This window comes from Vombatus ursinus, unplaced genomic scaffold, assembly GCF_900497805.2.
Source record: "Vombatus ursinus unplaced genomic scaffold, bare-nosed wombat genome assembly UNPS02014784.1, whole genome shotgun sequence".
Taxonomy (NCBI): domain Eukaryota; kingdom Metazoa; phylum Chordata; class Mammalia; order Diprotodontia; family Vombatidae; genus Vombatus; species Vombatus ursinus.
This window is the reverse complement of record NW_020954562.1, coordinates 2,736,361-2,762,465: the sequence shown is the minus strand read 5'-3', so window position 1 is coordinate 2,762,465 and position 26,105 is coordinate 2,736,361. Positions and strand designations below refer to the sequence as shown.

General features: G+C 37.2%; 1 protein-coding gene across 6 annotated transcripts in view; it reads left to right on the top strand.

Annotated features, from left to right (window-relative positions):
• Positions 1–26,105, top strand: part of INPP4B (inositol polyphosphate-4-phosphatase type II B) — a 920,894-nt gene that overhangs the window by 706,935 nt on the left and 187,854 nt on the right. The window lies entirely within an intron of this gene.

Sequence of the window (26,105 nt, the reverse complement as noted above, 5' to 3'; positions counted from 1 at the left end):
GGTTACTGCTTCACAGAGAGTCTAGCTGTAATACTAGAAAGCCCAATGGAGAATTATAATTCTCTCAGAACTTTGTATGGTCAAGATGTTCAGGTCACTTGAGATTAAATTACCTGGTCTTCCAAGTCTAGATATTGAAGAAGAGTGGGTTTCTAATAGATGAGAGGGCAGTGATTGAGCTACATGGGAAAAAAAAAAAAGAAAACCGTTTGGCCACCCATTTAGATGCTTACATTTGAGATGCCAAACAAGCAAATGTTTTCAGTCTGAGTAGATATGTATGACTTCAGGCAACATGGTTTGTTAGCATGGAGTATGGGTGACCCAGGTTCAAATCCTGCCTCAGATATGATGTGACTAATTAAGTCACTTAAACTCTCTATGTTTCATTTTCCTGACCCAAAAAATGCACTTGATGGTTCTTAAGGTGCCTTCTAGATCTAAATCTATGATCCCATGTCAGGAAAGGTATAAAAAAAGCAAATGTAGACATGTTCATCAAATTCTAGAATAGTTGGACTAGGGGACAACCCTTAAAATTTGTAAGTGGTAGAACAAATGAAAGAAATACTGATCTAAAGAATGAGGAGTAAAACTATCAGAACTCATTGCTTCCAAGATGTAGAGCAGAGTGAAAAGTCAGTAGGTAAAGAAAACTTTGATAAAACTTCTTAGAAGGCATGACCATGATCTACTACTATAAGAAACTATAGGTGTTTAAGTGCAATCTTATCATGAGTTTGACTTCCTTCCTTCATTGGATATTAATTACTAAATGATTATTTACATTCCACTAGGGTAGGATACAAGAGGATAGGAAAGCTATATGATGATATTAAGAATGGTAAGAATCATAGCTAGTATTTATGTAACATTGTAAAGTGTTTTCTTTACATTTCTTGCCCCACGGGATCTTATTTGCTAGAAGACATGGCCTCTGTGCTCAAGGAAATATAAAAGCCTTTTGGGGAAGACTAGACATACACATATACGACATGGAAAGTAGCCTTGATCTGCTCTGTGAAATGAGGCAGTTGAATTCTGTTACCTCTAAAAAAACTTTGATTTCTAAAATTCTGAGATTATAAGAGAAGCAGTGACGATATAAACATACGAATATGTTTGAAAAATTTCAAAGGTTTTAAAAACCTCCTTATTTTTCCGTCCATCCACTCATTCATATATTGGTTTGCTTATTTTTGATGCAGGCAGGTGCTTTGAAAACACTTGATATCATTGTCAGAATGGATGAGATAAATTGTTGACTTGATCCACTTAACACCGTTTCTAATGTTCCTGTGAATCTAATGGACTGAATTCTTCATCTTTAACCTTGACAGTTTGGCTCTAATCAAGTTCATTGTATAGAAAGGAAGTGAATAAGGAATTTAGGTGATAATTTATAGGGTGCTTCTAAAAAATGTGTCTGGGTTTTTTTTTTCCCGTGTGTGTGTGTGTATTTGGAAATGGCTTCTGGAATGGAAATGGAAAGATTTCTGGCTTTAGAATCAGAAGAATTAGATTCAAATCCTACCTGACCCACTTTACTACCTGTATTAAAGTACTACACTTTAATCATGTGACTTCTCTGGGAGAAGATGACTATTAAGAGCCCTTCAAGCCCTTAATCTGCGATACCTGGATAGATCTAAATCTTCACATCTAAATAATGATGATTTCAGTGCTTTTTAGCTCCTACATGTCTCATAAGACCTCTTTAGATGGACACCAGGGAAGTGCAGGAGGTGAGAAGCTGCAGGTATAATCCTAGTAGGAATGGGATTTACTGTACTGTAAATACTGAACAAAGATAAACATTCACTCTGAATCTAGTGTATGGATCTAGCGAAAGGGATCCCACACTCTGGGAACGGTAGGGGCCCTTCTTTTCATAGTATATTGGCTTATAAGGAGAAAAGTCAGTAAATCCTTACCCCTGCTTCTTTGGAAATACTTACTTGCACTTGTAAATAACAATATTATTTCCATGGTGCTTTTTTGCAAAGTACTTTACAAACATTATCTCATTTTATCCTCACAAAACCCTGGGAAGTAGGTGCTATTACTGACCCTATTTTACAAATGAGGAAGATGAGATTTACTGAAGGTCACACAGCTAGTGTCCAGGTCCAGATTTGAACTCAGATGTTTGCAAGTCCAGGTCTGGCTCTCCATCCACTGTGCCACCTGTACCATTTTTTTTGTACCAACTTTGCACCAAAGTTCATACCAAACTTTCTTTTCGTAAGATGGAAGGACTGGTTATCTGATGATTTCTGACTGAGGCAGTGTAAAATAGTAGAGATCTATCCTCTGAATCCAGAAAATCTAGGTTCAAGTCAAGCCTCTGACATACTGGCTCTGTGAGCCTAGGCAAATAAGAACCTCTCAGTGCACTAGACAACTTTTTAGACACTTAGTTGTAGGTAGACAGAGTTTCCTCATCATTTCCTTATAAGTTCCTCATACAAGTTAAATCAGAGTCCTATCTTTCTGATCACCAAGATGACCATGTTCAGAAATGTATTCTTTAAAATTGAAGTGGATCTGTGAACCTTCCAACCATGCAGATCTTTCATCCTGTGAAATTCTTGGACCTGCCCTCCCAACATAGTAAGCTAATAATGAAAGTACTATTATTCCCATTTCACAGATAAAGGAACAGAGGCACACAGATCATAAAGTTAGTTAATGACTGAAACAGAATTTGTGACCATGTCTCCTGACTCCATTTACAGATCCCTAGCCATTATTACCTGCTATTATCATCTCAAAGTCAGTGGAAAGAAAGACACTTGGTATGTGTGTAGGCTAGAATGGGTAAGAAAGCTGCAGCCTATTACCAACAATGACTTGTATAAAATACTATAAGAGATAATCTAGGTATATTGGGGGTACTCCAGCAGCAGAAGAAAGTACAACCTGACATCTTTGTGTGAGGTTATTTATAGACTATTTCTACATTGCCACTAAAGTGTCTACAAAATGTTCTGAATAACTATGAAGGAAAAAAAGAAAATAGCATGGCATAAACCCTCTGGAAAAATGTATCTTTTGGTATGAGTACAGTTAGAAGGGATTTTAGGGATCATATAGTTCAACCCATAGAGATGAGGCAAAAAGAATATCAGAGAAGTTCAGTGAACTGCTCAAGGCCTTATAGGGAGGATTTAAACCCAGGTCATCCAAATCCAAATCCTGCTTCTCTCTGTAGGAGGAATCATATTAAAGCTCAGAGAACTTAGATTGGCACTATTCGTAGGCCCAGGTACAATGTCAAATAAGATACTAAAATAAAACACCTCAGCAAGTTTAATTTTACAATCCTAACACTTCTCTGAGATAATTAGCAGACTAATTAAAACACAGTTGACCTCAAATAGTTATGGTCTTAAAGCACATATTCTCAGGCAGCACCAGGGATCTGTTTTGTCAGATCCTTAGAGATGTCATCAAAGATATTTGATAGCATACAAATTTCTCCCTCAAGATATAAGCCATGTCACTATGTGCAGAAATTTAGATGAAGATAATCGTAACTCTGAGACCTCTAGTTGCTGGCTGTGTCTGTTTTATATTTAGCCAGGCACCACAAATTCAATTTTAGTAGAACCTGTACCTGACTAGGATCATGGCCTGAATGAATAACCCATTCATTAAAATAAAAAGTACAACATGAAAACTGGGTGCCCTTAGGCAAGGAGATGGGAGCAAATACAGGGTTTTTTCAACACCTCACTTTTCAGCATATTAACTTATGCCCTTTGCAGTCAGCTGGAACAACTCTGAACTCCCACTAAATATTCCTAATATAAAATACCTGCTCGGTGTAATGGACTCACTTAGACAAATATCTAGACACATTGCTACTGGAGCCTTATGATCATTATCTCCTGAAAAGTGAATTAAATCTGGGGGGAAAAAAAGGAAAAAAAAAAAAAACCTGATTCATTGGAAACAGCATTGTAGCATAATGAAGGACAGTTTGACTTTGGACAGCCATGATGTGGGTTCTAATACCATAAGCTGTTATTAGGAAGTTTCTGGGAAAAGAAGAATAAACCAAAAAAGCCTTGTTCTTTGAAAAGCCAAAGGATACATGCTCAAAAAAAGAAGAGATTGTAAATGAGAAAGTGCCTTACCATTGTGTGCTGTCTAAGAACGATGTAGCTTCGGTCTCTCTGAAATAAGAAAGGGCTTTTTTGATTTGAAAGAAAAAAAAAATTACCTTGGGAAAAAAGAAAGAAGGCTGAAGTGGTGCTCCTTCCCACACTATGTCAGGCTTTTAGAAATGCTAGAATGGAGGGCATGGAAGATTAAGCCCTCTATGGTCACCTGTGAGAGCTGGTGCTTTGATAGTGCTTAGCACAGTACCTGGCACATAGTAGGTGCTTAATAAATGTTTACATGCTATTTTGTGTTAAAAATGGTTTATTTTGAACTTCTAAGCAGCTAACATGTTAGTAACACCCCTGTCATACCTTCCTTATCTTGATTGGCACTTTGGTAGTGTGATGTATTTGATGTTGCAGGTAGAAATATGCCTTCCTCTGGAGTAGATGACACCCTTCCACAGCTTCTCAGCTTGTGTGATTCCTGACCATGACTTTCCATATCTCTACTTTAGAGGATCTGCCTAAATACTTGAGGATTTCCAATGGTTCTTAAAATATCTTAGGCTACTACAATATTCTGGGGTGTGTGTGTGTGTGTGTGTGTGTGTGTGTGTGTGACATTCTTGATACACACCCAGGCTCCTTCCTTTTCTGCTCACACATCACCCCTTGATATCTGGTCTGCTCTGTCATTCATACAAAAGACCTTTCTAGTTACATGCTTCTTACTGCTTCTCAACCTCCAAAGATCTTTGTATTGCCTTTGGATTAAATTCAGCAGCGCATAATGGATTAAAAAGCTGGACTTGGAATGAAGACACCTGGACTCAATCCTACTCATCACTAACTAGCTCTGTGAACATGGTCAAGTCACTGAACCTCATGGATCCTCAGCTTCCCCATCTATGAACATGAGAAAATAACACTGGTTTCCTCTCCCACAGTCTTTTTGTGACGAAGGTGCTTTGCAAACTTGTGCTACATAAATTTTTGTTAGTGTTGCTTGTAATTCTGGTTACTCTGAGAAAATGTAGTTTGTAAGCATAAAATATTATACAGGAAAAAAAATAGATGTTAGAGATTGGCTTTTGCAGTAGCAAGAAGCTTGGAATCTTTGAAATTTCCTAAATGCAGTTTCCTATTTGATCTCTTTCTTTGATTTGGAAACCAGCTTATTGTCTGTTTGCAGTCTTTGCCCAAGACACATAGAGACAAATAGACAGAAAAGCTTAGAATCATAATGAGACAGATTTGGAAGGGTTCTCAGAAACTAACTGGTTAAAACAAACAAACGAAGCTAACGAAGCTAATAAATGATCAAGGATCTATAACTATCCAACTGGTCTGGATTAACAAGTTTTTGCTTAAAGACCTCTAAAGAGGGAGAACTTCCTCCCTCCCAAAGTAGCTCATTCTACTTGGGGAAATCTCTAAGTGTTCAGAATTGACACCTTTCTAACTGCTCCTAGTTCCGCTTTCCACTCACAGGCATGTGTCTAGTCCCCCTTGTATCTGAGAGCCTTTCAGATACTTCATGAGAACCATCATGTCCCTCCTTGCAAAGTCTTCTTTTTGCAAGACTAAATATTACCACTTCCTCCATTGTAGTCTTGATGTCTGACTCATCTGATTACTTTTCTCTAGATACTCTTTACTTTATCAGTTTCCATCCTGAAATGAACACAGTAGTCTAGGTGTGCTCTGACTAGGCAGATTCTACAGGGACCATCGCTTCCTGATTTCTAGATAGCAGGCTTTTTAGTGCAGCTCAATTTCTCATCTGCTTTAATAAATACACACACACACACACACATATACGTATCTTAGAATACTAAACTTATGTTGAGCTTGCAGTCCCCTAAAAGCTCCATATCTGTGTCATGCATGCTGCTGTCTAGCTAAACCTAATCCATTAAATATTTTATATTTTTTTATCACAATATAAAATTTATAATGCATTATACAGAATGCTATACTTTATATATTGTATTAATTATTTATAAATTTATGTTATACATAATATGCCATGTAATAGAATATATAATATATAATTTTATATGTTATGCTATGTTACATATAATATATATTTTCATCTTAATGGATTTGACCCGATGTTTTATGCTGTTTTACCCTTACAGTATATATTATTGTGGATAATTAGGTACTGTATATTAATATATAATATTGTATATATACATATATGTGCACGTATATATGTATATATACATACAAATATGTATATGTGTGTGTGTGTGTGTGTATTTCGTCTTACTGAATTTAACCCAATGTTTTGCCCTGTCAAGATTGTTTTGGGGTATTGACTCTGTCATTCCATCTTACTGAATTAAACTCAATGTCTTACCCTCTCAAGATTGTTTTGGGGCATTGACTCTACCATTCCATCTTAATGGATTTAACCCAATGTTTTACCCTGTCAAGATTGTTTTGCGGTGTTGGCTCTGCCATTCTTTGTATAAGTGATCCCTTCCTGCTTTGTACACTCAGCAGATTTGATAATCATACATCTATATCTTTATCCACATCATTGATTTAAAAAATAATGTTAACACAAGTAGGAGTACACATTCATGGAGGAACTTCCATCCAAACTGATATTGACCCATTAGTTAGGTAGACAGTGTTTGATACTGGAAGCAGAACTGGATTTCAGTCAGGAGATCTATATTTGAATTTTATCTCCAATACTTGCGACCTGGGTAACCTTGAACAAATCATTTAACTTCTCTGAGTATTAATGTCATCCTGTGCAGAATAAGAGATTTAGACTAGATAGCATTTATGGTTCTTTCTAATTCTAAATCTTTTGTTATTTGATGCTGTGGTGATCTTGAGTCCTACTATTCAACCAGCTCTGAATCGTACTAATCATGCTTCCATCTAGCCCATAACTCTCCATCTTTTCCATAAAATAGCATGAGAAATATTGTTTAGTCGTTTTCAGATGTGTCTGACTCTTCATGACTACTTTTGGGGTTTTCTTGGCAAAGATACTGGAATGGTTTGCCATTTCACTTTCTAGTTCATTTTACAAATGAAGAACTGAGGCAAACAGGGTTAAATGACTTGCCCAGGGTCACACCATTAGTAAGTGATGCCAGATTTGAACTCAGGTCTTCCTGACTCCTTCTATTGTACCACCTAGCTGGTACTCTATCCATTGTAACCAAGAGACTTTATCATGGTTCCCCCCCCCCAACATCTAGATAAATCATATCTATACCATTTCCCTTATCTACCAGTCTAGAAATCTTGTAAAATAAGGAAAGTGCTTTATTAGATAAAGCCATAATGAGGCTTTGTGATCACTATTTCCTTTTCTAGATGTTTACAAATCTTCCCTTTGGTGTAATGTCTTCTACTTTTATTTAATCACAAGATAAGTCAAGTCATCATAATGTAATGGATATGTTACACAATAATGAATGCTCTCCAGTGTATTTGCTTGCAAAAGATTAAAACTCAAATCCAAGCTCTCCTTCTTACTACCTGTATGATGTAAAACTAAACTAATAACTTTCTTTCCCCAGGCTTCAGGTGCCTCATCTGTAAAATCAAGATGTTGACGTACTTTATGTAGAAGGTCACACTCAGCTCTAAATATACGATCCCAAAATGCATGAACAATTAACTTTCCTTGCTGATCACTATCCCTGAATCTCTTCATTATTCAATAAAAATTATTGATCCCTCTCCACAAAAGTCCTATTTCAACGTTTCCTTGTGGTTTGAGGGGACCTTGGATTCTTCAAGGCAAGGCCGGTTAGGTTCGTGCGATAGTAGATTCTACGTTCAAGTACATTCCCAGTGACAGACTTTATACCTGCCTTCTGAGGGCCAGGCTAGTTAAGAATGAAGAGATTAAAGACTCAAAACCTGTCCACCAAATGATAAATTATCTTCCCATGGAAACTCATGAAAAAACAACAAATTACAAAATGATACTATCCAATGTGACCCCTTTCTACTTCTAAGTGTCAGAGATGTGAAATAGTGAAGAAGGTACTTAGAATCACACTTTTTAGTCTATCTATAAACGCTAACATAGCAGTATTAATATTTTAAATGTGCAATGTTTGGTGATCAACCTTTTATGTAATACAGAAGGAAATTAAAAAATATCAGTCTTGATAGCCTAATTATAAATGAAATGTGGCATAGTAGATAGAGTGCTGGGCCTGGAGTTGGGAAGGCTGATCTCAAATATGACCTTAGGTACCTACTAGCTGTTTGACCGAGGGGAAGTCACTTAACCTCTCTTTGCCTCAGTTTCCTCATCTGTAAAATGGGGATGATAATAGTAGCACCTACCTCCCATAATTGTTGAGAGGATCAAATGAGATAATATTTGTAAAGTGCTTAACACAGTGCCTGGCACAAAGTACACTCTGTATAAATGTTCATTTAATGTTATTATTAGGAAGTTATACTTGATAGAAAATAATTCATAGGTCAACAGTGGAGAGAAAATAAACAAATAAAAGAGCTGGCTTTACTGTGTATCCAAAGTCAACAAAAATATTTCATGTAACACAGTCGTCAACAAAAATATCCCCATGAAGGTTGTTGTTATTGAGTTGTTTTTCAGTCACGTCCAACTCTTCATGACCCTATTTGGGGTTTTCTTGGCAAAAATCCTGGAGTGGTTTGCCATTTCCTTCTCCGGATTATTTTACAGAAGAGGACACTGAGGCAAAAGGGTTAAGTGACTTTCCCATGATCACACACAGTTAGTAAGTGTCTGAGGGCAGATTTCAACTCAGGGACGTGAGTCCTCCTGACTCCAGGCCCAGCGCTCTATCCACAGTGCCACCTAGCTGAGCTTATGAAGATAATTGTAACCAAATGCCAATACCTATTATAGAGGATAAAGATCTGGAGAACAGTTAGGAATAATGCATTAAGTTCCTCTAAATTAAATCCACATATACCTTAATAATCAGCAGTTTTAATGGTAGACATGGGGAGGATGGGGGGAAAAAATTAGAAAACTGGGACTATACCTGGAATTTCTTTCCTGTAGGGAGCTCTCAGGTAAGAACTTTACCTACCATTGCAGGTCAGTCCCTTCTCTACAGCTTAGTCTTAGAGAGTTGCCTAGAGAACTGAAAGGTGAAGTAGCTTGTTGAGGGTCACACAGGGAATGTTTCAGATACAGGACTCAAATGAAAATCTTCTAGCCCTGGGGACAGCTCTCTATCCTCTGAGTCAGGTTGGGCTGCCTCTCCAATCTAAGAAAATAGGTTTCAGAATTAAGAAGTGAAGGATGCTAAAGAATTATAGACTATGTGTAAGCTTCACATCTATATGTCATTAATTCTTTCTTCAGGAAGAAATTTGGGGGGAATTAGACATGACAAAAGCTCAGAACAGCACAAAAACGCAATCAACAATGTCTAAACAGAAAAGGAACGACTACTTACCAACTTGACCATCTTTTCCAAATCAACTGTTTGTTTATAGTCACACCATTGACTTTAGAGCAAAGATAAAAATCAATACAAAATTAAATGAGTAGAAATGTGAATTTTGTATTCTGAATCAAAACTCTGAACTTATTTCTTTATATATGATTTGGGCATGGGCAAGGGATAAAAGAACAGACACCAACATGGACTAGCACCATTTTTAAGCAAAAGTTTCACTCATTAAAATCAATCACCACTATGAAGAGTCCAAAATAACCTAGAAACTACCTCAGCTAGCAAAAATGTAATCTTGTGAAGGGACAACACTGCTTTAGAATATAAGAACACCAAAACTATCTTATGGAGGGGAATTTTAGAAGATTATGAGCATTATCCTCTCATGAAACAATAAGAAGCAATAGAGGAAAAATTCATATATAAAAAACTGACACAAAATGCAGTCAAGTGAACAAACATTTATTAAGTCCCTACTATGTGCCAGGCATAATATTTTACTAAGTGCTAGGAGATACAAAGAAAGGCAAAAGATAGTCTCTGCCCTCAAGGAGCTTACATCTAATGGAAAAGACAAGATGCAATCAACTATATACAAACAAAATATACACATGGAATATTGAACATAATCCCAGAGGAAAGGAACTAATATTAAGGATGACTGGAAAAGCTTTCTCACAGAAAGTGGAATATTAGCTGGGACTCAAAAGAAGCCAGTGTAGGCAGGAAGCAGAGGTGAGGAGGGAGAGAGTCCTAGCATGTTTTACTGCCAGTGAATATGCATGGATTCAGGGGATAGAATGTCATATGGGAGTAACAGGAAGGAATCATTGGCTCATCGAGAATGTGGAGGGGAGGGAGGGGGGAGTAAGGTGTAAGAAAACTGGAAAGGTAAGAAGAATCAAGGTTATGAAGGATTTTAAAAGCCAATCAGAGGATTTTCTCTTTTATCCTGGAGGTAATGGGGAGCCACTGAAATTTATTAAATAGAGGAATGGGAGCAGACTTGCACTTAAGGAAAATCACTTTGCTAACTGAATGGAGTGGAGAGAGGCTTCGGTCAGAGAAACCGGATAGAAAGTTACTGGAACATTTTAGGCATGAGGTAATGAGTATCTGTTCCAGTGTTGTGGCTGTATGAGGGGAAGAAGGATGCACATACAAGTGATGTGAGGAAGGTAAAATTGACCAGACTTGGCAACAGATTGGATGGGGTGGCAGTGGAGGGCGAGGGTGACGTCAGGGCAGCACCTAGGTTTTGAGCCTGGATGACTGGGAAGATGATAAGGCGCTTGACGGCAAAGGTAAATTAGGGAGAAGGTTAGGTTTTGGGAAAAGATAAAACCAGATCACTCTGATAATAGTTGAGATTGTAACTAGAAGGTAGAAAACAAGACGGAGAGTGGACAAGAATCTGTCAACATTCTATTGCAAGTTATTTCTCTGTCAATAGCACTGATGTGTAGGAGATAGAGTGTTGGTCAGGAAGACCGTGAGTTGAATTCTCCCCTACCCCATTCAGCACCACCTGTGTGGCCCTAGACAAGTCATTTAATCTTCTGTGGCCTCATTTTTCTCAACCACAAAATAAGAGGGTTGGACTCAATGATCAGTGGCCTTTAAGACCCCTTCAGGCTCTATATCTATGACCCTTGGACAGTAGAGCGATCACATTTTTACTCTGAATTATAGTTTTTGATTTGAGGCAAGAAATAGAAATGGGACTGACAGAAAGAAACAGGAGTGCAGAGAAGACCAAGGAAGTTCCCACCACCAAAATCGGAAGATATTTTGAGACCAAATTGAAAAGAACTGAATGAAAAAAAAATTACAAACATTGATACTACCAAAAAATAAGTGGAAATCAGTAAGTACCGATCTATAAGCCTACTTTTTCATTCCCACAAAATCCTTTTAGAATAATTTAAGTGCGTAGTGTAGGCATCCTTGATGAAAATATGAGAAAGAAAACAGGCAGGGTTTATCAAATTGTATACTACAGCAGACCCTATCTTTACAGTCATACGTTTGACTGAAAGGTATAGTATACCTAGGAAGCCAACGTGCTATTTATTTATTGACTCAAAAAAGCATTTGATTGTGTGGAGGAAAATATACCCCTGAAACTTTTCTAAAATAAAATGTACTCTGTACATACCTTTTGATTCTACAATGTTTTTTGATAGACACAACATGGATATCCTTGTTTGATAACATTCTGGATTTTATTATAAAGTGAAATGTAAAGCAGGGAGACACATATTTGCCAGTGTCTAATACAGAGTCAAAATGGAAGGGGAATTGTCCAAAGAAGGTTGAGTCTTCCAGCTGCTTGTATAAGCTTGCATATATTGAGATTTTTGCATGTGACATTGTTTGATGGCATCAAGCCCTGGAGCACTGTTCAAATTTCTAAATTATATGCGAAATTATTATGAAGATCACAGCCCTAACTATACATATAGTTAAAATCAAGGACATAAAGAATGTCTGTTGTCTGAACGATCATATGCATTTTGATGCACAGCCCAAAGAACTGTTCCATCATTATAGACATATTGGACAGATATAGTAAACCAAGTTAGGAATTAAATAAGAAGAATGCAGTGAACTGGACTATATTTGGGAAACTGCATAGTGTTTTCATTGACCCCAAGTTTCTCCCAGAGTCAAAAGCTCATATTCTTAACATTGATATTATTCCAGAATTATATGGCTGTAAATCATGCAATGCCACAATCTCCAAGTAATCAAGAATCTAGGCCATCCAAAGGTCACTGAACATAAATAGGTTTCAAGATGCTATGATAATGAATTGTGCACACAAAAAGGATGACATCAAAGAGATGTATGACTAGAAAAGCAAAGTGGGTCAATCATATAGTGAGGACAAGGGATGGATAGCCTGGGTGATACATTGAAAACTATATATAAAGTGAAAAGATCAAGAAGATGATATTCAGGATATTGTATATGCATCATTGCCAACGATTTTAGAGGAAATAAATAAGAATAACACTGGAGAGAAGTTAGGCATAGATTGCATACAGTGATCTTGGGATCATTCAGATAATTAATGCATTTAAATAATGAGAAGTTATCTATTCCTACCAAAAATTACTGCAGGAAAAAGAGTCTGTGGTCACAGGCTCTGGTAAATTAGAATTAGAAATTAAAAATGAGGCCTTCCAGGTAATACTTGTTAAGTTTCATAGAAGTAACAAAATTATTAGTCGAATAATAGTTGAAAATCCTAGCCCTGACTATACTCTTCTCAAGATTTGAGTTCAGATCGTGAAAAAATTGCTTTAGGAAACTAATCATGTACTTCCAATAGTAGGATCAAACACAGCTTACCTAGAAGACATCAATTACTCTATGCCACATTTAAATGAGGGTCAGGGAAGCACTGTTATTTAGCTAATAAGTTGTTATATCATCAACCATAAATTTAGTGAAGACTACACACTATCTTTTTAAATTTTGTATCTCTCCTCTTGCCCTACTCAATGTTCTCTCTATCTCAGTATAATCAATTTCTAAGATCATAGATGTAGAGCCAGATGAGGTCTTTTTTTCCTTTTCATGAGGAAAACGAGCAAAGATCGTAGATTCAGAGAAGCCCATTACTAAAAGGTAGGCCAACAGTGGGGTGTATGTGTTTTCAGGGAAGACCAGTATCTCTGCTATGAAGGCTGCTGAGCCCTCTTCAGGGCTGCTTTCCACCTTTGGTGTCCACCTATTCGCCCTACCTCTCACCTGTTGCTCCAAGAAGCTGTAGCATGCGCAGTGGCCACACCCTAGCAAACCATTTTGACAGATGGGCTAAACCAGGTTGAGCATGACTGAGGGATCTCAAATCTGTTGGTGAGTTAGGGAGTATCTACCCCAAGCACGTGAAGACTTCCCCGGTGGAATGGGTGGATGAAAAAATTTGTTCCAATGGCCATGAAGGCCGCCAAAGCAGGTGCTGTGGAGCACTTAGGGTTTGCTTAGACATCGAAGACGCCAAGGTCATCCACTGCATCTTGAGCCAATACCAGTCATCTTGACTCTGTCCTGCCACTGGACTGTGATGACTCTGGAGGAGACGGCGAGACCAACAACTTCATGCAAATCTGCCTCACTTAAATCCAATATATGCAGGAATCAAAAGGCATCGCCTACACCATTTTACCATTTTTGCCTATCTCAAAGTCCTATGGTGACAAGCAAGTGACAAAGCAGCAGGTGTGGATATACTGTGAGCTGTAGTCACAACCCTGCACACAAGCATCCCAGGCTATAGGGTTGTCGTCTCACTGGAAGCAGCAGTGGGTGTCGGAGCAGCCCCATGGGTGTCGGAGCAGCTCGCCTCCTGGTGTGAGGAAAGAGCTAGAAAAGGTGCCCTAAAAATTGTGTGCTTACCCAACCCTGGCCTGATTACTGCAGCAGGTGGTGATCCCACCCTATGGTCGAAACACACAAAAAAATGTCCACCCAAATGTTCACATGGACTATTTGTGCCTGACCAGTGGTAGAACATTCTGAGCTTGTATTGGTCTGATCAGCCACAGTCAGACACACTGAAACTTCACACTAGCATAGTGGTATCTTTTTGTTCCTCTTTGAGAATGAAGGACAACCAACCAACCAGGTCAACAGTAATGCCTTTTTCTTTAAACTCAGGAAACTATGTCTGAAAGTTTATAAAGGGATTCCAATTTGCATTGCTAGACTGTCACAGACCCTAGAAATTTGGAGATATTTGTTTCCCAGTACCAAAATCCTTAGAGATGTTTTTAAAGTAATTTCTGTGTGATTTTTAATGCACTTTTACATGATTATGATGACTTTTATATATGTATTCCTCTATTCTGTGGAAAATTCTAAAATCAAGGAAAAATAATTTGAAGAACAGGATATAAATTTTAGCTGCTGTTATGGCTTTACAGTGGTGATTGAACTAAATCCGTTGTCTGAGTATGGTTGGCAAAAGGCCATGTATGCTTTCTGAGTAAATACTGATATAATTTTTCTTATTTTGATTTATCAACAATCACTTCCATATACTTTTGAGTTTAAAATTTTTCTCTCCCTTTCTCCCCACCACCCTCCCCAAGACAGCACACAATCTGATATAGGCTATACATATACATTCCTATTAAACATATTTGCACATTAGTCATGTTGTAAGAATTAGAACCAATAGAAGGAACCACCCAAAAGAGGAAGCAAAACTCAACAGAAGAAAAAAAAATAGCAAATAGTATGTTTTGATCTGCGTTCAAATTTCATAGTTCTTTCTTGGGATGTGGATAGCATTTTCCATCATGAGGACTTTGGAGATGTTTTAAATACTTGTATTGCTGGGAAGGGTTAAGTTGATCACTATTAGTCATCCCATAACATGGCTGTTATTGTGTATAACGTTCTCTTGGTTCTGTTCACTTCACTCAGCATCAGACCATACAAGTCTTTACAGGTTTTTCTGAAGTCAGCCTGTTCATCATTTCTTATAGCACAATCGTATTCCATTACATTCATATGCCTCAACTTGTTCAGCCTTTCCCCAATTGATGGCCATCCTCTCAATTTCCAATTCTTTGCCACCACAAAAATAGCTGCTATAAATATTTTTATACATGTGGATCCTTTTCCCATTCATATGATCTCTTTGGGATATAGCCCTAGAAGTGCTATTGCTTGGTAAAAGGGTATGCACATTTTTATAGCCCTTTGGGCATAGTTCCAAATTGCTCTTCGCAATGGTTGGATCATTTCACAACTCCACCAACAAATGCATTAGTGTTCTAATTTTCCCACATCTTCTCCAGAATTTATCATTTTCCTGTTTTGTCATGTTGGCCATTCTGATAGGTGTGATGTGGTACCTCAGAGTTGTTTTGATTTGCATTTCTCTAATCAATAGTGATTTAGAGCATTTTTTCATGTGACTATAGATGGCTTTAATTTCTTCATCTGAGAACTGCCTGTTCATATTCTTTGACAATTTATCAATTGAGGAATGACTTGTATTCTTATAAATTTGACTTAATTCTCTATATATTTTAGAAATGAGACCCTTATTAGAGAGACTGGTTATGAAAATTCTTTCCCAATTTTCTACCTTCCTTCTAATCTTAGTTGCATTGACTTTATGCAAAAACTTTTCAATTTAATGTAGTCAAAGTTATTCATTTTGCTTTTTATAATGTTCTCTATCTCTTTTTTGGTCATGAATTCTTCTCTTCTCCATAAATCTTATAGGTAAATTATTCCTTGCTCTCCCAGTTGGCTTATAGTATCAGCCTTTGCAACTAAATCCTGAACCCATTTTGACTTTATTTTGGTATATGGTGTGAGATTTTGGTCTATGCCTAGTTTCTGCCATACTCTTTTCCAGTTTTCCCAGCAGTTTTTTTCAAAGAATGGGTTCTTATCCCAGAAGCTGGGATCTTTGGGTTTATCAAATAATAGATTACTATAATCATTGACTACTGTGTCTTGCATACCTAACCTATTCCACTGAATATACTGATATAAAATTAAGATATTTAAATTAAACCCCAAATATGATAACTCAATTTAATGAATTTCATTTAAATGAACAAAAATTTTCATTTAAATGTACATATATATGCAATTATAAATGATAGGATGATTATACATGTGTATGCAGAGTTGATAGATATAGCTACTGGTCTAGATATCAGTAGAGATTCTAAATGTAGTCCTAATATTTTGTAAGTTAAAAAAACTCTATCTTCTAATTGTTCACTCTTCAAATATTTCTTTTTTATTTCTCTTTCACATACAGATAATGTATACATATAAAATACACAGATATTTAAAAGATAGATGCTATGCCCTTATTTGTCATAACAGAACAGCATACCAAACATAGGTAAATTTTAAACCTCATTGAGTTCAAGAGGTTTTAGTGAGGACTTAGGCTTTTTTCTTCTTTCATGACTAGAAAAAAGAAGAGGGTGAATGATGGAGTGATAGTTTTTGAGGAATAAAAAATACAAGTTCAAGGATCTCCCTTTGGGTGGCCTCCATCTTTTCAATGTATTCTAGCTTTTTATGAATGTTGTAATAGTCCTCTACTAGACAATAAGAAATTAATAAGGGCAAGGGTCAAATTGACTTTGTATCATTGCTTCAATGGTCACCTAATAAAATGTGTTTTGCATTTAATTGACAAGTTGATTATAGAGCAAAACTGAGCCCTAAGACTTTCTTCTTCCTTCTTCTTCTTCTTCCTTTTCTTCTTCTTCTTCCTCTTCTTCTTCTTCCTCTTCTTCTTCTTTTTTACCTTTTCAGTGAGGCAATCGGGGTTAAGTGACTTGCCCAGAGTCACACAGCTAGTAAGTGTCAAGTGTCTAAGGCCAAATTTGAACTCAGGTCCTCCTGACTCCAAGGCTGGAGCTCTATCTACTGTGCCACCTAGCTGCCCCCTAAGACTTTCTTCTTAACAAGAAGTATCTCATATGTTCCCTGTCTTAGAGTGGCAACGAGTAAAACTCATATGAGTAGTAGTTTCTTTTTTTTTTTTAGGCAATTGGGTTTAAGTGACTTGCCCAAGGTCACACAGCTAGTAAGTGTCAAGTGTTTGGTCTGAGGGTGAATTTGAACTCAGATCCTCCTGATTTCTGGGCCGGTACTCTATCCACTGTGCCACCTAGCTGCCCCTGAGTAGTAGTTTCAATAGCAGCATCAACAACAATAACAGAAGTAGTAAATGTGAAATAGTAGTAGCAGTAGCAGCAGCAGTAGTTGCAATAGTAGTGGTAGTGGTACTAGTACTAGTATTTATAGTAGTGGTAGCAGTCATAGTAGTAATCATTGTCATGGTAGTAGTACTATTGGTACAAGTAGCAGCAGCAGTAGCAGTAGTAGTAATGGTGGTGGTGGTGGTGGCAGTGGGAATAGGAGTAGTGGTGGTGGTGGGGTGGTGGTGGTGGTAGTAGTTTAAACAAATAAGTAGAAAAATTAGATTATTAGCAGGCATATCAGAAGTTAGAAGAACTATACTTTAAAAAAAAGTAATCTGAAAATAGCTTATTGTTTAAAGATTTCTTTCTAGAAATTTACAGAAAGCATTTTGCCTCCACCGTAAACCACATTTTCTTTAAGCTGCCATGGTTAAGTCAATTCAATTAGGTTGCATTTTATCCAAGAACAAAGTCATGCACTCTAGTTAAAGAGGGAGCTTTCTGTAATAAATATAATAAAAAATGAAAACAGCTTTCTATTAGCCTAACTGTGCGTTCGATATCTGTCATCCCAAAGACAGAAAGCGGCTGAAATGAGAGCCATTTAGCACATCTATTGCCAATAAAACTTTTCTGTAGAGAGATTTTTTTAAAAAGCTACACTGGACAGGATCTGAGCCTTGGAAAAGTTAAAATGAAAATGGTACATTTAAAAAATGGAGATAGCTGACCCAAATGGAACAAACACTCATAGCGCAAGCAGAATTTGTGCTGTGCAGCCAAGATTGGGGAAGATCCTAACCCTTTCTTTAGCATTTTAAAGGTAAAAGGTTTATTTTCCTTCACTTAAAACTAAAGTGCCTACTTGTGAGGAACATTGAGTAGGGCAACAGATGAGATACAAAGTTGAGGAAAGATAGTGTCTAGCCTCATGCTGCTTATAGTCTAGTAATAATAGATGTGGCACATACATAAAGAAGTGAAGATTTCTTGGAGAAAGGTGATTTTTGAGCTGGGCTTGAAGAGATGAGGAGGAGTTTGAAAGAGGTCTAGGTCATCCCAAGTGGAGGAAAGATTTAAAGACATGGAGGAGAGTGAGCAGTTGGTATGACTGTAGTATGGTTAATAACCCAAGTCGGCTGAGGCAGAGGGTAGGTGAGGATAAATCATAGCCTCTCCGGTGGAAGCCACCTCCAGTGGCTAGGGAGGTGGGTTGTGGTGGTGGAGGTGATGATGGTGGTGGTGACTATTTCCCAAGGGAGCCAAAAAGCCCCAAATGGCAGCACTATTGGAGAGACTTGGTAGGAAATTCTTTCCTATTCATTGAGTTGAAATCTGTCTTTTTGCAACATTCACCCATTTCTTCTAGTTCTCATCCCTGATTGATGTCCACAGACAAAAATGTACCCTTAAAGCTTTTCTAAAATAAAGCGTCCCCTTCATATACATTTTGATCCTACAAGGTTCCTTGATAGATACAACATAGATAATCTTGTCTGATAACTTTGTGGGTCTTATTCTATAGTGAAATAAAAAGCAAGGAGACCCATTTGCCAGCATCTAACGTGGAGTCAGAATGGAAGAGGAATTGCCTAAAGAAGGCAGAGTCCTCCAGATACTTGCATTTATCCAGATATTTGCGTGTGACATTGTTTGATGGCATCAAACTCTGGAGCTGCACAGACCTCATATGTATGCACATGACAATTCTTCACATACTTGAAGATACCTTTCAGCTCTCCTCATCTCAAGCCTTCTCTTCTCTGGAGGAAAAAAAAGCAAACAAAACAAAACTAGTTCCTTTAAATGATCTTTATGTGGCATGACTTCAAGCATCACCATGCTTTGATGTACTTGTTCCGAGATATGACATGGCTAGGATAGGTCTCCATAATTCTGTTTGGGTCGCCATCTATGTAAAATGTGGTTAAAACTTTATTAGAGTTATTCAGAATATGTACTCTCATGAGAAGCAGTAAAAGGTTGACTTATGGAAAATTAGGATTAATTTATAATCTAAAACTGACTTTCTCTTATACTTACATAGATTTGCTTAGGAGTAATTTCTCCACATGCCCCATTCCCACACAACCCCCAAACTGCTAAGGCACAGTTCTAACAAAGAATGGAAAGAGATTAGGAAGAGAATCAGTTCCCCTCCCTCCTTTACAGCTGTGCAAGACCTCACAAATATTCCCTTTGGCCTTCTAAGAATATAACAAGTAGAATGCATTTTACTGACATTCAATGGGATGAGGTGAACTGGATCTCATGTGGAGAAATACAGACCACAACTAAAGGGTTTATACCAGTCTCTTATAACTGCATTTTGGTACTTAGAAATTTCGTAGAAGTGAGAGACTAGACAGGATGCTTCAAGCAGTGCCCTTTTAATCGGCATGTTCTAACTCTCTCCAAAGAAAGTGCTTCAGTTGAGATACCCATGAGAAGGGGGAGGGTCAAGGAAGGAGGTGGGCAAGGATAGATCTGGATAATAGTCTAGAGAGACAAAGCTACAGATAGGCCTCTGAAGGATAAAGATCTACACGTGATTCAGCCCGTGGAGAGGAGCATTGGCCTTGAGCCACGGCAAAAGGGTGAGAGGTCCATAATCCACTGAAAGAAAGCCACTGTATGTCTAGTGCCCACATTTTGCCAGGGATCATCCTCTTCCTTGTTTGATGAATAGCTGTCTGGGTTCTATCCCACAAAACAGAGCTGCTCAGAGGAACTGAAGAGGACCAGAAGTTTATAGGGAGAAGCAGACCCTCACTCATACATAATCAGATTGCTTTCACACCTCTGATGTTGCAATGGCACAGATACTAAAAGACTGCTTTAAGCCTGAGCAGTTCTTTATAATAGATTTTTATTGATATCTTTTGTTTGCACATCCATTAGATTTGTCCCTGTAGCCTTCTCCCTCCTCCTTCCAAAGAGTCGGCCATTATAACAAAGTATGTTTTTTTTTAATAGAAAGATTAAAAGAAAAAATAGCAAATTACCTAGAAATTAGGAAAACATATACATGTGACATTATATGGGATGCTCTACATCAGGCCTGCATAACATACCACGAGTGGACCATGTAAGTGGTGCTCAGGTGGTATGCTATGCAGGCCTGTTTTACATCCTCTACATTTTATGCGGGCTGCCCCAAATCATTTCACAGGCCGCTTACGGGCTGAATGTTGTGCAGGCCGGATCTATACTTTTCACCTCACCTCAGCAAAGAAACAAGGTAAATGTCTTCTGATATCTCTTCTTTGGGGCCAATCTTATTCTTTGTAATTAGGCAATGTGAATTTCTAATTGTTTTGTGGTGGGCGTTCTTTTTGTTTATGTTGTTGTAGCACGCACATTCTCCTCCTGGTTTTCTGTACTTCCCTTTGCATTTTATTAATGTTTCTTTGTATTTATCATCTTACTCGTTCCTTAAAGCATACTAAGTAATATTCCTTCACAGACCACAATTTATTTGGCCAATCCTCCAATTGATAGGCATTGGCTTTATTTCAAGTTCTTTGCTATCACAAAAGTGCTGCTATAAATACTTTGGTGTATATGTACCCTTTCTTTTTGTCAGTGACCTTTTATATATATTAAATGAAATTCTCTGGATTCAATGGAATCTCGTAGTCAAAATGAATATCTTAGCTACTTTATTGGCATAATCCAAAAATTGCATTCCAGCATGGTTGTGCTAATTCACAGGTCTACCAAAAATGTGTCTTTCTTTCTATACTGCATATTCCCATTTTTTTTTTGTTTTTGCTAATTTTCTTTGGGAAAGTAAGGAATGGGTTTATTTATTAAATTTTTATTTCTTATTATTTTGGTCTGTAGTATTTTGCCATCTGGTTGTTTGTAGTTTGCAATTCTTCTGACGGCTGCTCATAACCCTTCATCATTTGTCTGTTGAGAGATGACTTTTGTTTTTGTATTTTTATTAGTTTTCTATTTATGTTGGATACCAAAGCTTTTTCAGAGATAATTGAAGGAAAGATTTTTTAATAAATTAAGGGAGTGGGAGGAAATTTCTAGAAAAGAGAAGAGTGGGAGTGCTTAAGGTACTGTAAGGTCCAGATGTATTAAATGAGGGCTTCTGTTAAAAATTTATTCTTTTTATCAGCTATTGTTGGCTAATTTCCTATTTCCCATTTCTTTCTTTCTCCTCCTTTGTTTTCTTGGTTGTCTTTCTATAGTCTGTGTACTGAATCCATTTCCAAAGTTGTCCTGAATCCCTTTCAAAAATAGGCCCATAGATTTGATTTTCATCATTTTACCAGGCCCATCGAGGTTGAGTAACTTGGCCAACGTTATCCAGACCGTTGACTCCAGATTCACTGTATCAAGATGTCCCTGCTGTTTAGTTGTTTTTTAGTTGTGTCCGACTGTGACCCCATTTCGGGTTTCTTTGGCAAAGATACTGGAGTGGTTTACCATTTCCTTTTCCAGCTCATTTTACAGATGAGGAAATTGAGGCAAATGGGGTTAAGTGACTTGCCCAGGGTCACACAGCTACTAAGTATCTAAAGTCAGATTTGAATTCCTGACTTTAAGCCTGCCACTCTATCCACTGCACCACCAACGTGAAAACCCCACCCCCACCCTGCTGCACCCCACTCCACCCCAACCAGATGCCTCTACAGAGGCATTATTACAGCTAGGTCCCAATTTGTGTAAATAATATATAATATGAACTAATTACATGATTGAATTCACACTATTTGAAATTATAGTTATATAAAATATGGTGATGGGTTCCAGCCCAATGGAAATATTTTATGTAAATTTGAGTAATATGGCCTCCTCAGGGAGCTCATTATGTGCGTTAATCGGGGCCAGAGCTTAAATGCTTTTGAAGCCTTGTTACCAGTGGAGAAATATGGTATTTTATGGTGGACACTCACTTGGGAAACCTTTAGTGATCTTGAAGCAGTGAGACCTTGAAATATTTATGTATTTCTGGCATATTTGAGTTTGATGACGAGGGTAAGGGAGAAATACCTTCAGGCATGCTGTCATTTGTTTTGATTTTACTCACACGCCCCTTCTTTTGTGAGCTAAGGTAAAGAGTCCAAGTTAACTTACTGGGACTCCTGCTACAACATTTTGTAACAGCCTATTTGTAACTGTCATTTTTAAGCCCAAGTCTAAAGAGGCAATATTTACTGCACTGAGGACACACATTTATGGGACAACTGAGGCAAAAACAAACAAAACCAAACAAAATGTGAACTGAGAGGTTGTTAGAATGAAAAATAAGATTCTTAAAAGCTGGGTTAGGACTTGCATTTGATTCCTACTGCCTTTTTCATTTCTGAGCTTTTAAGATGTTTGTTTTTTATTTAACAATAATCAGTGATAATATAATGCTTTCAAGTCTAGAAGATGCTTTACATTCACTATTTCATTTGAACTATACAACAGTTTTTTGATCTAAGTCCTACACGTGTTATTGCCCCTATTTCAGATAAAGAAACTGAGGGTCAGAAGTGAAGTGATTTGCCCATAGTTGTATACTTGTCAGAGGTAAAATTTGAATTCAGATCCTCCTGACTCCAAGTTTAATAATCTGTCCATTGCCTCAGGCTGTTTGTCTTATTGTCACTATTGTTATAATTGTTGCTGTTACCTTCTGGAATGCAGACTATTATCCTGGTAACCATGTGTGGGTACATAAAATGATTACAGTTTATAACAGAATTAAAGTATTGGGATATGAGATAATCTTCTGTGAGTACCCTGAAAGCACATTCAAGGAATGGTGTGTTATTTCATCCTGTTCCATCATGGTTTGGATTTCCTCTGCTTGGTCTCTATATTTTCACAACTTTTCATTACATATAGTTTGGAGCTTATGAGTTTTTCAGTATGGTGACATGCATTTAAAATATTCTTAGATTTTTATGGACCAGTGTTCTCCCCAGGTAATAATTGGTAACAGTTTTATCTATAATGAAGCCCTAGTTCCAGACAGTTTAAAGAATTTGCCAGTGTATTTTGAGGTTTGTATTTTTTGTTTTGGGATTTGTCATGTTTGTTTTTGAAGAAAAGTGAGTCTCTGGTGCATAATAGTTCTGGCTACTCAACTACGTCTTTCTAGATATCCAATAGATACTAAATGTTTTCAACCTTCAAAAAGCCATGTGTTTGTTTCACAACCTGTATCATATTCTTGTATGAATAGTCATTGATTATTAAGTCCAGCCTTCTTTAGGTGCTCCACCCTACCTATAAACTTTTCATTCAAATATGAGACATGTATCTGGATGATACTATCTTGATGCCCACTGACCACCTCTGCCCTCAAGCAAAATTCAACTCACTTCCTCTCTGGTACTGACAATAGTTGGGCTTTACTAAAAGTCCTAGAGTTTTGAAATAATAAAGGCTTGAATCTGATCAGATTATTTCCCTTCCTATCAAGGGTAAATCACAGCCATTCACTAATATCTCCGTTTAATTTTTAATTTAATATCTTCTTTTCATTTGTGTTCGGTAGTTTCAGTTGTGTCGACATTTCATGTCCCCTTTGGGGTATTCTTGGCAAAGATACTGGAGTGGTTTGCTATTTCATTCTCCAGTTCATTTTATAGATGAGGAAACTGAGGCAAATAGGGTTAAGTGACTTGCCCAGGGTCACACAGCTAATAAGTATCTGAGGCCAGATTTGAACTCAGGAAGATGAGTCTTCCTGACTCCAGGCTGGCATTCTATCTACTGCACCACCTAGCTGACCAAAGAACGTTTTAGTCCTCCTATAATATTTGTAAGTATGTCTGTGATTAGACTCTTTGCCTAGGAATACTATTTCATTAGCTATAATTTGCATTAAAAAAATCACTAAAGTGTGATATCTTGCGAAGAGAAAATCTCTTTATTTCTCTTTTTATTTGCTAGGAAAATGTCATAATAATAACTGAAATGTATAGTATTTTAAATATTATTTCTTTTGCTCATTTGAGGATCACAATAAACCTGCAACATCCTGTAGGTACTATTATCACCAATTTACAGATGACAAAAATGAAAGCTGAGAGAAGTTAAAGACTTGCCCCATGCCAGGAACCAGTCCCAGGGCTTCCTGACCAAGTCCAGAGTTGCCATGCTTTGTTACTTCCACTCCAAATAATTTGTAATCGCCTATTAATACAATACCTTTTCCTGGCTGTGAAGCAGTTAGGATTTACATGATTAAGTTTAGTTTTTTTCTAATATTTAATAAATCCAATTCAAGTAACTAATCCGACACTTAGTATGCATAGGGGACTACACCGGGCACAGAGGGATATGAGAAAGTAAATAAGAAAGCTTATGGTCTAGTGGGTAAGATAAAATTGCATTCACGTGATTCAAGTTAGGATATGGTATATCATAAGAAAATTATAAATTAAGTAACACTAGTAATGGCTAGTATTAAATAGTGCTTCAATGTTTGCAAAGCACTTTATCTTATTTAATCCTCACAATCATTCTGTGAGATAGGTGCTATTATTGCCCCTGTTTTACAGATGAGAAAACAAAGACTGAATCACATATGGAGTTTTGTGTTTAAAATGTCTCTTGCATTTTAGTATTGTTATTGATGAGCTTGAGAGTGGCTAGAGGAAGGCATCCAGGCTGATGAAAAGCTTCAAGTTCATGTCATTTATTGATGAATTACAAAGTACAGGGGATATTCAACCTGGACAAGAGAAAGCTTAGAGGTGGCATGATAATTATCATTAAGCAAATAAAAGGCTTTTACCTCAAAGAGGAATTAGACTTGGCCTAGTGGGCAACATGGGGACTGAGGAGTAGGTGTTTCTTTCTTTTTATTTATTTTTTTAATTTTTGTTAGGAGTAGAAGTTTCAGAGAGAAAGGCTTCATCTTGCTGTAAGAACGAGCTTCTTAATAATCAGAGGCATTGCATAGTAGAATGGTCTGGAGGTGGAGATTTCCTTTCATTTGACATCTATAAGGAAAGGCTGAATGAGTACTTGTCAGTATATTGGGAGGGCATCAGTTTTCAGATAACCAGTCAGATGACATGACCACAGATCCCACTAATCTCTGAATTCTAAGATTCTATGATTTCTGATGACTTCCAATTTGAAGGGTTAGGATGTTTGAGATAGGCCTTGGATGTTGGGTGGGACTTTCAAATGTTGCAGATTTACAAGTTTGGACTCACTTTAAAGTTCCACACCTCTATAAAGTTTAATTTAGCTATATTTCTTTTATTTTGATAATTTAATTGTGTCTATAACCATAAGAAAGGTACCACATGTTTGAACAAGAAGACATTAAGTGGGTATCTGAATATTTATGTATACTCAAAATTATTTTGTGTGTTACAGTATTTTTCCCCCATATTACCTTATTTTTGTTCTGGATACTAATGCAGTTTTTTATTGTGAAGATGAATCTTGAAGCCTCACTAGGTAAAATGTTCATCGTTAAAAGGATGAATGAAGCCCAGGTATCTAGTCCTGATGCATAACTCCATTCCAAAGGAGCCTCATACGGCATCTTGAGCCTGAATTATGCCTCTGTCCTGTTGTAGTAATTGGAGAGTAAAAGGAGGAAGGAAACAGGATCTAGTGGGGTGAAAAATAAAACTGGGACTAATGAAGGAGACTCAGAGCCAGAGATGCTGAACATTAAGAAAAACAGAAAGTGGACAAAAAGACAACAGAGCTGGGATTAGGCACAGTTGTATCTATCTTCTTTAATCCTATTAAGTTTAGCACCATATGAAAGGGTTCAAAGTTTAAGAAACAGAAAGCAATAGCAAGAAATATAGTCAAAAGAAATTTCGAACGCAGAGAGGGAAGCCTGAAGCCAGGATGAAAAAAAAAAA